The sequence below is a fragment of the Ambystoma mexicanum genome, chromosome 2p (genome assembly GCF_040938575.1).
Source record: "Ambystoma mexicanum isolate Mex_15411 chromosome 2p, UKY_AmexF1_1, whole genome shotgun sequence".
Taxonomy (NCBI): domain Eukaryota; kingdom Metazoa; phylum Chordata; class Amphibia; order Caudata; family Ambystomatidae; genus Ambystoma; species Ambystoma mexicanum.
This window is the reverse complement of record NC_090923.1, coordinates 1,214,085,707-1,214,097,878: the sequence shown is the minus strand read 5'-3', so window position 1 is coordinate 1,214,097,878 and position 12,172 is coordinate 1,214,085,707.

Below are 12,172 nucleotides of genomic sequence, written 5' to 3'. Positions count from 1 at the left end.
CACACAACATCCAGAAGATACCAGATCCAGCACTTAGACTTTAAAACTCCAAAGAACTTGATTCAGAACTCAAAGCAAGGGCCTAAACCCACAAACTGAGAACTCTTCTCAGCAGGCCTCAGCATCCAGCAAACCTAACAGCGGTAGCAGCATCCAGGAGCCGCGCAGATCAGCGCTGTGTCCAGAGAAAGCTGTGCAGAAAGATCCAGGAGCTGTGCACAGACGCTGTACCCAGAGATCCAGGAGCTGGGCCAGGAGCAGTGTCAGACCAGACCAGCAGAGCAGAGACCAGACGCTGTGCGCAGAGACCGTCCGGGGAAAAACCAGAACCAAAGCCATCTTGACCCGATCCGTGAGACCTAGACCTTCCAAATACATTGTGAGCACAGCTAGGACGGTGTGAAACCAAATCTCTTAGTTTCCAGTGATATAATTCAATCTATTTAATCTGAGTAGAACTGCCTTCTAACTGTCACTTGTTAATTCTGCAGCCGCATAGCTGTCACCTGTCATTTTTAAAAGCTGTCACCTGTCAATTTGAGTTACTTTAAATTCGAAAAACGACCTTTGCAAAATCGTTCATATCTTTGGAACCGTTTGGGCTAGAAACTTGGTTTAACTTTCCTCTGAAAGCTTAGAATCTTAGCTTTTCAACGAACCTAGAAACGACTTGCTACTTCTTATACTCTTGCCGTAATCGTGATTCACGCATTCACGAATTTTGCCGCGATTCGCGATTTGGTTAAAAAATCCAGCCACGTGTGAAAACAGCAGCTTCCTTGCTTTCCTTTGCCAAAAATTCGTTTGCCTCTTAATCACCATCTCTGAATCATTGCTAAAGTGAGCCTGCACACATCCCTAGTATCTCTCACTCACCCTGAACCTCCTAAAGGGAATTAAAAGCATTTTCAGCATATTTCTCACTGCATTGTCACCATATTCAAAGCATTTTGCCTGTGTTTCAAAACTCCTATCTGTTGTATAAGCTGCTGGGGGGGAATTGAACTGAATTCTATTTGATTGCATTCCTAAGAACTGTGTGCTCTCATCTTCATCTCCTTACATTGATTATGTTTGGATTTATCACCTTATGGGTCTATCGTTTTATCTGTTTATCCTCAGCCTCATGCTTTCATGTTTGTAGATTCACAGATTAATGGAGCCCCTGGTATACTATCTGCCCTTTGAACATTAGAGAATATTTATTATTACCTTGTTACATATTTCTGACATTTACCCTTGTACCTCAAACACTCCTGACTTGGAGTCTTGAGTATTTACAAGGCATGATTACCATTTGGGACTAGCTCCCGCTAGGAGTGCAGCAGAGGGTTACCGACTAGCAACAGTCGGTGTGTGTTTTCTGCTCAGGTTTTGTATGAACATACATAATTGCCAAAATCAAGACTGTGGAATGATGATCACCATTGCAACACACAATGCCAACAACTTGTCACTATGAGCGATTTTTCCCATGACACAATTCAAGATCAGTCTGCATGACATTCCGCATCTCGCTACCATGCGGATTCCAAATTTTGGCTATTTTCATGTCACTTTGACTCCTATTATTATAGCCACCACTGCTGTATGCAATTCTGGGCATGTTAACTTATAGCTACCATGAGAGACCACTTTTACTATTAGCTTGCCAAACCCGTCTACAGACCCGTCTGCACGATAATCTCTATTTAAATTTTAAATGGACTTTAGAGTATAGTGCACACATGACAATGTCGGCTGTGCACACCGCGTATGCACTTCAACTCCCATAAATCCCTGCTATCAACGTGAACACGTTTTCATAGCAGACACACCGCTCATTAGACGGCGGTCTCCTAGCAACCTGTTTCTCAACACACACGGCCGTGGTGACAACGTCGGATTGGTACATTTGAGAACACACACGAAGGTGAGCTCCTTCAACCCTCTTTTACATTGTGTAAACTGCTAGATTTTCCCACAACATTTAGGGTAATATGATACTGAGAGATTGTTATTTTCACCAGATTACGAGCGTTAACCATTCACCACCTCAATACAGCCGGATGAAAACGGCACCCTGCATACAAACTTAGCAGTATGAGCACATGAGGTGAGCTAACATTTTAAATGGTAACTTCTGAATGACAAAATAACATAGAGCACACTAGATAGTAATGCCTCTAATGGGCAGACAGCACCACTAGAGATTGAAAGCCATTTCCTGTATTGCAGGATCCTGTCTACACGCCAGAATGAGAAAAGAACTCACAGACCGCGCCTGTGCTACTTTTTGAAGCCACTTCTGATCCACATACGCTACTGTCAAAACAACAAAAGCGCAGTTGAGATATTTATATAACATTAACATCATAATTCTCATTTGAACCATCCAAATAACACTATGTTATCTATATTAATTGCAGGCTTCTGCTTATGACAGCTGGGTAACCATCATTCCGCAAGGCGATTACACATGATTTGAGTGGTCAAAAGCCAGCATTAAGTTGCTGAATGAATAATTGCTGAAGATTATTTCAAACACGAACTCTGAGCTTCTTATTTTTGAAGAGACTTAAGTTGTATTGCTCCTGAAGAAGATAGTTTATCTATCGAAACGTGTTGAGCTCCTCTTTTATGTTTATGTTGATTTTCTTTAAAAATGAATATTTTCTTTAAAAATGAATGTTGATTCTTTTTGAACTTTTGAATTTTCAAACTTTAAATTGTGTTTTCTTGTTTAATTTTTTTATTCTGTATTGCGAATCACGCATTCTATACCAGATATTACCATACAGGTACAAAATATTTGTATGAAACTAATACAACTATTATAAAACAGTTATTGATATGTTTTCTTAAATGTTATCCTTAAAAGTTCTCTGGAATGATTATATGAACAAGGCTATAGAAGTGACAACTAACAAGATCAGTTATCATTGATTACAATCTAGAAAAGATAAATACCTTAAGATTTGACTGGTATCTATCACCAGTACCAATAGGTGTGCAGGGGATGGGCGTACTCATGTCTCATGAGTTCTCCATCGTTTTCAGTTAACTTTCGCAGACTTTTGATACCAGGGTCTTTCTTTTCTCCCCCGCTCCCTTTACTTACTATTACCACTAGTGAGCCTCACGAGCTCCGAATGTTAGAACTTTGTTTTGATTCTATAATAGATCTAAACACCTGGTGTGCATGTTCTCTATTTTGTAGAACAGACATCACGTGAAGTCATTATTCGCTTTAGTTTAGCCAATTATTCGATATATTTCCAATGTAAAATACAATTTTCTCCAGCATTTATATGTGTAAACAGTTATTTTATTTCCCTAACCCTAATAGTCATCTAAAGCCCAACACCACCTTTGACCCTTAAAAATACCCCACATACCCTAGCTATGAAGGCACATTATACACCCTCCCTAACCCCAAAAAAGCCAAAGCACGTACCTCAGCCATTAAGGCACACCCTACCCTTTCCCTATACCAATCAAGAAACCACAGCACACACCTCAGCCATGAAATCACATCCTAACCTGCAACTACCAACAACACCCCAGACCTCCCCAGCCATGAAGCTACATACTGCTTTTGGGGTATGTTTATGGGGCAACAATTAATGAAGGGAGTGTGTCAAGGGAGTGTGTCAATATACCTGTTGATCTAATTCAATCTAGCCCTGTCAATGAACTGTTGACAGGCAAATGAATGTGTCATTCATTACAACAGCCCCTCCCCTGTCTGGATGCTATAGAAAACGTACATCAACCATATCCTCTCTGTCGCCATATCATAGATGTGAGCGACGTTACTCGCTAAGGGAATCCTACCGACCTTATCCTGGATCAATCAAGGAAGAAATTAATCTGCAATCTATGGAAGACAAGAACATGTTGTAACCAAAGACGCAGATGACATCTCCACTGAAACTGACACAGGCAGATGTATTAGACACGAATCAGATTCACATCCACTATGACGCTACATGAACAATAGGTCAAATTTTACATAGACATGAAGAGCAAGCTCACATCCAATAGGCTAGAACACACATACTCCATATATAAACTGAAATGCAAGACGCAGATGAATACATATAAAGCTTGCTTAACGCAGAAACGCAGCAAGAATTAGTGCCCATGTTAAAAAGAAATGGACCGTGCAGCCACATTCGAGTGAATGGGAGACATTGAGAGTCCTCGAAGATGCAGGGGGACCTGGCTCACTGAGATAGCAGAAAATTCAGACTTGAGCAGCCCAGACAATAATCACACAAACAGTACCACGGTTATTGGTCACAGGGAAGCACCCAAAAGAACAGATGATACCACTTCCCAGGCATGAGACACATTTCTCTTAGATTAAGCAAAGAAACTAATATTGGCGGAAGGTCAGATTTTCATTAACTAAGGCTTAATATTGGGAAGAAAGTAGCTTGAACTAGTCTGTAGATGCTATGAAGGGTAATGACACCTGCATCAATAAGGGCTAAAATCTAAGTAAATGCTGATCAGAATAATTCAAAATGTGGTCTCCACACACGTGACCTACAGTTGGGGGATAATGCCTATTCATTAGATTCAGGGACGGAGAGGCTGAGGCCTTAGTTCCAATCTAGTTCTTGGGACAAGAGATGCAAGAAAATACAAAGTTACAAGCTAGATGTACTGGCTTGTGGCACAGAGAATTAGAAATGGTAACCCTATTGGGAGAAAGTAGCACCTTGGTGCTATTCTCACCAACCCCTATTATTGCTCATATCCTGGCAACCTTCCAAATTGCCAAAGCTGCAAAAGACACCATTGATCAATCCCTACCCACCAATACCGCTGGTGTATAAATGTTGAAACGGCCAATGATATTGTATTCTGATGCTATGTTTTCACCTAATCCTTTTAGTAGGTGTTCTCAGGCAGAGCCACCAGATAGAGTGCAGCCAATGAACATACTAACACCTATGGAACCTATATCTAGTTGATCACCCTAACAAATCCCCCCACCTCATAGGTTTTCTAGGATGAAACATCAATTGTGATGTCATTCTCATTTTTAAACCATTGTCAAGCCTGGAACTATTATAGAGCGCTGATATTGTCATGATGTCGACAGCCATACTTGTTTTATATGGGGTTTGTTAAATAAAACAGGTCTTTGTCAAATTCTTTGGACTCTTCTGTTTTTGGGGGAGGGATTTCCCCTGGCCTGTCCTCTGCTTACCCAGGGTGTTTCCACCCGTCCTCAACAGGACCCTATCATACCACATAGATCCCTCATCCCTGTGCTATAGATAAGCTAAGAATCAGGACGGTGTGTAGAAAGAATATGTATTTACAAACAAAATCACAAGTCACACCACCTCATTTCGTGGCCAAATGCTTTTCTTTCCTAACAATTCACTTTTCATACAAATTGAAAACACTAGTTGTTTTAGGATAACACAGATCACAGACTCTTCAATCTAAGAACATGATCCGTTTTCCTTTATGGGTTATTTTCCATCCTAGTTACATAAAAACACAGGTATATAGAATACTTCAGATACCTAAGTCACTCACAAAATACTCTTAATATACAGAATTGTGCAGCACCCTGGACATGACAGAACAATTTGACTTCACAATATACTTTACATGGGGTTTACTTTATAGCATGTAGCACCTTGAAATCTGACTGGATCATACGCTTGGTAATACACTTTACATGAACTTTAATTTGAATAGCATGCAACACCTTTCTATTGACAAAAGTAATTTCTCAATTGCAACACTCTTTATTTTTAATCCCCCTGCACACTTGGCAATGCTAGCAGTGTTGGAGCACAACATAATTTAAAAAAGAAAACACTTTTTATATATATGTACCCTTTTCCCACCAATATGCAATGAAGAATCTCTCTTCTATCAGGGGTCACTTTCTCACCTTCTGTAGAGAAGTGCTTTTAAATTGGCAACCACACTCTATAGTTGGCAAGACACTTTCTGCCCCAGCACAAACACAGATATTAAGTTTACTATAGAAACCATACTGATTTAAGGCAGGGTCTGGGGAATAGGGAGCAGTTAGGAATTTCGTTTATATGCACCCCTGCCTTTAGGAAATTTTGGGGTTGGGAAAAAGAAATAGGAATACCCAATTACTTTAACAGACTATATTTTCATCCACACTGGAAGCAATGTTGATTTAGAATCACCTCATGTAAATTGGATTTAGGGGAATTTATTCCATTTTTACGTGGTAAGAAAATGCTATGAATGTACTTATGTACCCCACCCACTAAATAAGGGAAAGGTATTACCTCAAACAGATCCTCACAAGACTTGGTTTGGTTGGAAAAGTTACTTACATAGAATATCCCTGGGTTTTGTCCTCAGGGAAAGACACCGCCTCATGGATCATCTCATGAGGAAAGGACAGGGATCTAATCAGACTCTAACCTGAGCCATGGATAGCCTCCAGCATCAATCCCCCTTGATTTGCCTCCCCTTGTATAGATCTCAGCTTCTCTCTTTCCCTGGTTTCCTCCACCTCCAATGCAACGTTGGTTCTCCAGCAATTTTTCAGTAGTCCCACTCAGCTCATATCAGACAGCTCTTCTCTTTTCCCATTGTGTGTCTCCTTATAAATCTTTACCCACTCTCCAAATTATCTAAATTAAGATGTTCCAACTGGTTCGCTAACTACTCTGGTTGGACATCTATTCTGGTTGGACATACTGATTGCAATGATTGGTTCATTTAGTTACTAGGCATCATCCCTGGGAGTAATAAATCAACCCCTTTGAAATTGCAATGTTGACAACTTCAGTTATGACATTAAAAACAACAACATGGCAAAAAAAAGAATTACAAATAGGGGTCACAAACTATATGTTTCCAGAATGGTCCGATCATGCCGTATGTATTGAAATGTGTCTCATTTCAGCACAATGTTGCATGTCCGAATGGCATATTTTTGTAATTTATTCAACAAAGATGGCAGTTATCAACACAACATTTTCTATACAGATAACTAATTCAACAAACTATCAACTCTGCAAATCTCCGGTTTGGACATTTTCCAGGAAGCTATCCTTATATTTCAGCTCATAACTTCAGTTTCCAAGGTCAAGTTCTTATGAGAGTTGAATCATTGGATGGAGCTTTCTGTTATCCTTTCAAAGATATTGAATGATTTCTGTGAGAGTTGTGGTTCCCGAGATAATGGCCAAAGTATGATCCTCCATACAATCCTATGTAAAAATAATCATATGCATTTTCTTCCCTTCTATCAACTGGCATATTTATGCTCCCAAGATCTGTATGTATTTTATTTTATCGTTTTTTTATAACGCACCTAATACCATACCTGAGTTTGGTTTCTAAGCGCAGATGCAGGATTCAAAATCTCTGTTGCTCCGTGTGGTCTTGCTTCCAAGACCAGCGCGTTGCCCCTGTGCTATCCCCCGTTCCGTAGCCTCTGGCCTACATTGACCCAAACCTGCCATAAAGCATTTATCATTTCTTTCTCCCAGGGATAATGCCCATCTGTCCTTATCTTCCTTGAGCAGAGGGTATTACTCCACCCCCCCAGTCATGTGGCAGTCCCCTGTAACGTGTAACTAGTCAGTTATACCCTGGATTTCACCAGGAATCGAATTTTAATTCTACTTATTTTTAAGAGTTGACTTCCATTGGGTTTTGTGTTTCACAGTGTCTATATGTTCACCTCATAAAACCTTAGTTTGGCACAATCTTGTGGGTGCGATTTCTCGCCGTCACCATAATCAGTACAAAAGGGACCCTATAAAAACTCAAACAGAAAAGAGTTGAGTAAACATTGCTTTATTAACACACAAGCATTCGCGAATGGGCCACAAGTTCAACCGTCTCGCAAAGCAAGTCGTCAAAGTGCCGCCCTTTCCCCTGCACATCGTGGTCCTTTTATACTCATCTGTTTTACATTGTCATACATTGCTGCACATAGATTATGTCCACCACAAGGCGGTTCCTCCCAGTCATGACTTTGCATCAACGGTCAACAGTTCAACATCTGCTATTGTGGTTTCCTGTTATCTGTTATTCGCTCTCTCTCGTGCCCCTCTGTGTCCTTATCTCTGTGCACGAGGCTGTGCTTACTCATTCCTTCCCCACCCGTAATCTGCAGATAGTTTTAGCAGGCTCAGCATGCTTCGACATACAGTGACCAGGTCAGCAGGTCTTAAATGCCGCTGTATAAAGAGAATGCCTCTTCTTTTAACAAAAGGTACATTCTTTTAACACATATGGTGATTAGTACAAACTCCAAGTGTGAGCACAACATTACATATGTATGCGTGCCTTCAATCCACCCTTTGCTCACACTTGAGCATCAATCTAAACAGTCCTAGCATAAGCAGATGGCAGGAAAGCAACATCATCACATACTGTATGTACCATAATCTTCTCCAGGCCTCCCATGTCAAAAAATTCCTGTTGTACATGGCTTTTATCCATTGGATTTAGGCGCGTTATGCTGGAAGAACACATGGAAACACAGCACGACACACATACCGGGAAGCATTGGATGCAGAGACAACTTCCTACAACTATTGCCGCTAGAACCAGTATAGGCGTAAGAAGTTGCCATCCAATTTCTTTCAGGAGCTTCATCCACCAGCTATTTCCTGACCCTTCCTCCTGGTGGATGCTATCCGCCACTTTATGCAGTTTGTTTACTCCATCCAGGATTCCTGTACTCCCTTCTGGTATGTAAACACAGCATTGGGATCCCACCAAAAAACAGACTCCGCCCCTTTCTGCAGTGAGTATGTCTAAGACATACCTATTTTGGAGAGCCACTAGCCGAATTGCTTTCATTTCATAAGTGATGTTTTCCATTAGGTCTGCAGATTCTTCGATTACGAACTCAAGGGCCCTGTTTAGCTTTTGGATTTCTTGACTGTTCATAAGGATGCCCGCTGGAGGAACCAGGACCCCCATCAGATCTATAAACGTTTCCCATCCTGTAGGTTGATACGTAGGAATTTTTGGGTTTACTGCTCGTTTATTTCTGCTGTGTATTTCTTTATGCAGAGTAGACGGGGCATATACCATCACAGCCGGCATTATTCTGGCTATGTAACATACCCCAACAAAATCTTTGGCTAACCACAAATAAGCCCTCTTGTTACAGACATAGGCATGTCCTTCAATCTGTAACAATCCCTTTGTGTAGTTATTTAGATTCACCATTTGACTGCACCCTGAGATCATTCTTTGATTACCTCTTGCGCTCCTCTTAAAACATATATTCTTTGGCCTAAACTCTTGTGTGATGGTGATAGGGGGAGGAGGTTCTCTTACTATCTGTACCATAGCAGGTGCAAGCCCGATTCCCTCAGTTTTGATTTTATAGCGTATCTTTTCCTTTAGAAGGGTTTTGTTCTCTCCTCTAACATAACAAGCGGTATTCGGTATCATGCATTGCTGTGCTGACACTATTCTCATGTAAATTAATGTACACCCGGCATCCTCAGTAACTGGCGATGCGTACACTGGGATGCCTTCACTGCTATGTCGTGGCATGTGGGTGCAGATCCAGCAATCAGTTTTATTCACTACCCCATATGTTGTGTTTATTATCTTCACGTATTCATTTTTAGCATAGTCTTCCGGGTCGTGTTGGTCATAGGCATCTCGATTCCTGCTCTTGACCCAATCTGTTCTCCCTGTTTCATTTGACTTGGGCAACAGGTTCTTTAATTCATATCTAGATGGATGTTCCAGATACCAGAATATTATGGCAAATGCTATTAGTACTACTATCGTGCATACAGAAAAATTTTTTTGCCTCTTGTGGTACAAACTGGTATTTTCCTCTTACCTTCTGTGTTTGAGGAGCATACACTTATCCGTTCAGGGACTAAACCAGCATACACGGGTGTAGACATAGTTCAGTATATGGCTCAGTATACAGCGTATATCAGTTGCAACCTAGCGATATAGCAATATCCCCTATTTAAAGCACCAGTGTCCTTATTACTCTAATAGTGGTAGGTCTCACTGAAAACCTTCATCCGATCTGTCCCACGTCTCGTAGTGCCTGTCCCAGGAGGGGAACGCCGAAGGCCCTTCAGGCTACAAGCCCGTCGTCTTCGGTAAGGCACAATTCTGCTAAAACCAACAAGAGAGTCCAAATGTTCATCTCCCTAATGATCAAAGTTCAAAACAGTGTCCTTACACGTTGCTTGGCACATACACGTCACGGGATCGGAGGCGATGGGCACACCTACTAGTGGCATCTGGCAGTACTGTTGCAACCTGGGGTTGGTTGGTTCCCTTTTCTGGATTCACGTGGTACCAGTGCGATTTGCCATCAACTTTTACCGCAGTTTGTGTTGCGAGGAGAACCTGAAACGGGCCCCTCCATCTGGGTTGCAGTCCGCTGGTGCGATCGAAGGCTTTTATAACAACCCAGTCACCGGGCTGCACGTCGTGACCTTCTCCTATCAGAGGAGATGGAGCTACTGCGTTCACCTGTGCATTAATAGAAATCAGTCTATTAGTTAACCCAATACAATACTGTTGTAATGCAGGCCATGCTTGCTCAGACAATCTCTTAGGTGATATGGGGGTCCCAATACTTGGTGGACGCCCCATAACAATTTCGAAAGGAGATAAACCATGTGTACGCTTAGGCATAGTACGCATACTCAATAATGCAATAGACAATGCATCCGGCCATTTCAGTCAAGGGCATCCAGTGTTTCAATATGCATTGTGCTGTGGAGGTGGCACTATTGTCCCGCAGGGGATATGCTTCCACCCATCCTGAGAACCCACATCTCATCACCAAACAGTAGGAATGTTTATTTACAGGCTCCAGCTGTATAAAGTCCATATACACCACCTCAAAAGGGCAGGTGGGTAACTTACTGTGGCCCGCCGGGGCTGGTACACCTTTCCCCATATTATATAAAACACATATTTCACATTGTTTTGCCCATTGGCGACAATACATTCCCAATCTTTTGTTGTACCACACAGTACTTAAAACTTCTTCCATAGTTCTTGCGTTAACGTGGGTTGGACCATGAGCCACGCTCACTATCACAGGTAAGTATGCGTCAGGTAGTACCCAGGTGTTCGTTTTGGTATGTGCCCATAGCCCATCTACCGTCTCCTCATATTGATCATCCTTGTGCCAAGATAGTCTTTCTTCAATGGTTGCATCTGCTTGGATTTCCTTTACGCGCTCCTTCGTCCCTTCCATAGTCACATCCCTCCCCACTATGAGCTGTCGGGCTTCCCACCGAGTGTCCCTTGTGGCAGCTAGTTTAGCCATCTGGTCAGCCAAAGAATTTCCCTGCGTGACATAATCCAGTGTTTTTTTATGCGCTGAGCACTTCACTACGGCCACCATTTTGGGCAGCGTAAGGGCTTGCAATAATTCAGCAATCAATCGGGCATGTTTAATAGTATCACCTTGGGAGGTTAAAAACCCACGCTCTCCCTAGAGTTTACCAAAACTGGAAACCACCCCATGAGCGTAGGCTGAATCAGTATAAATTGTCACTTTCATACCGCTGCTTAACACTAATGCTCTCGTTAGCGCAATCAATTCGGCTGCCTGGGCCGATTTTTCACACACTTTCCCACTCTCAATCAACCGTTCCCCTGTAGTTACTGCATACCCTGCTGTTGTCTCCCCATTTGGCAGTTTGAAACAGGAACCATCACAGAATAATATACCCTCATTATCAACCAGCGGGGTGTCTTGCAGGTCTGCTCTACCCTTAGTGTGTTCTTCCATTTGGATCACACAATCATGCCTAATGTCATCAGGTGAGGTGGGCAAAGGAAGCAGTGTCGCTGGATTCAAAGTGTTACACCGTTCAATTTTTACATTACTGGCAAACAGGATCATCTCATACTGTGTGAGTCTAGCTGTAGTCAAATGCTGTGTATGCACTCTATTCAGAAGAACATCTACCGTATGTGGAACCTTTCTGTTACTTCACTCCCTAGGATGATACCTGCACTTTGTTTTAGGGCTGTCGCTGCTGCAGCTACTGCTCTCATGCATGGGGGTAGGCCTCGAGCTACTGAGTCCAGAGTGCTAGGAAAATATGCACATGGTCTCTGTTTACCCCCTTGTTCCTGTGTCAAGACTGACACAGCGCAACCTTCCTGTTCATCAACAAAAAGGCAAAATCTCTTAGTATAATCA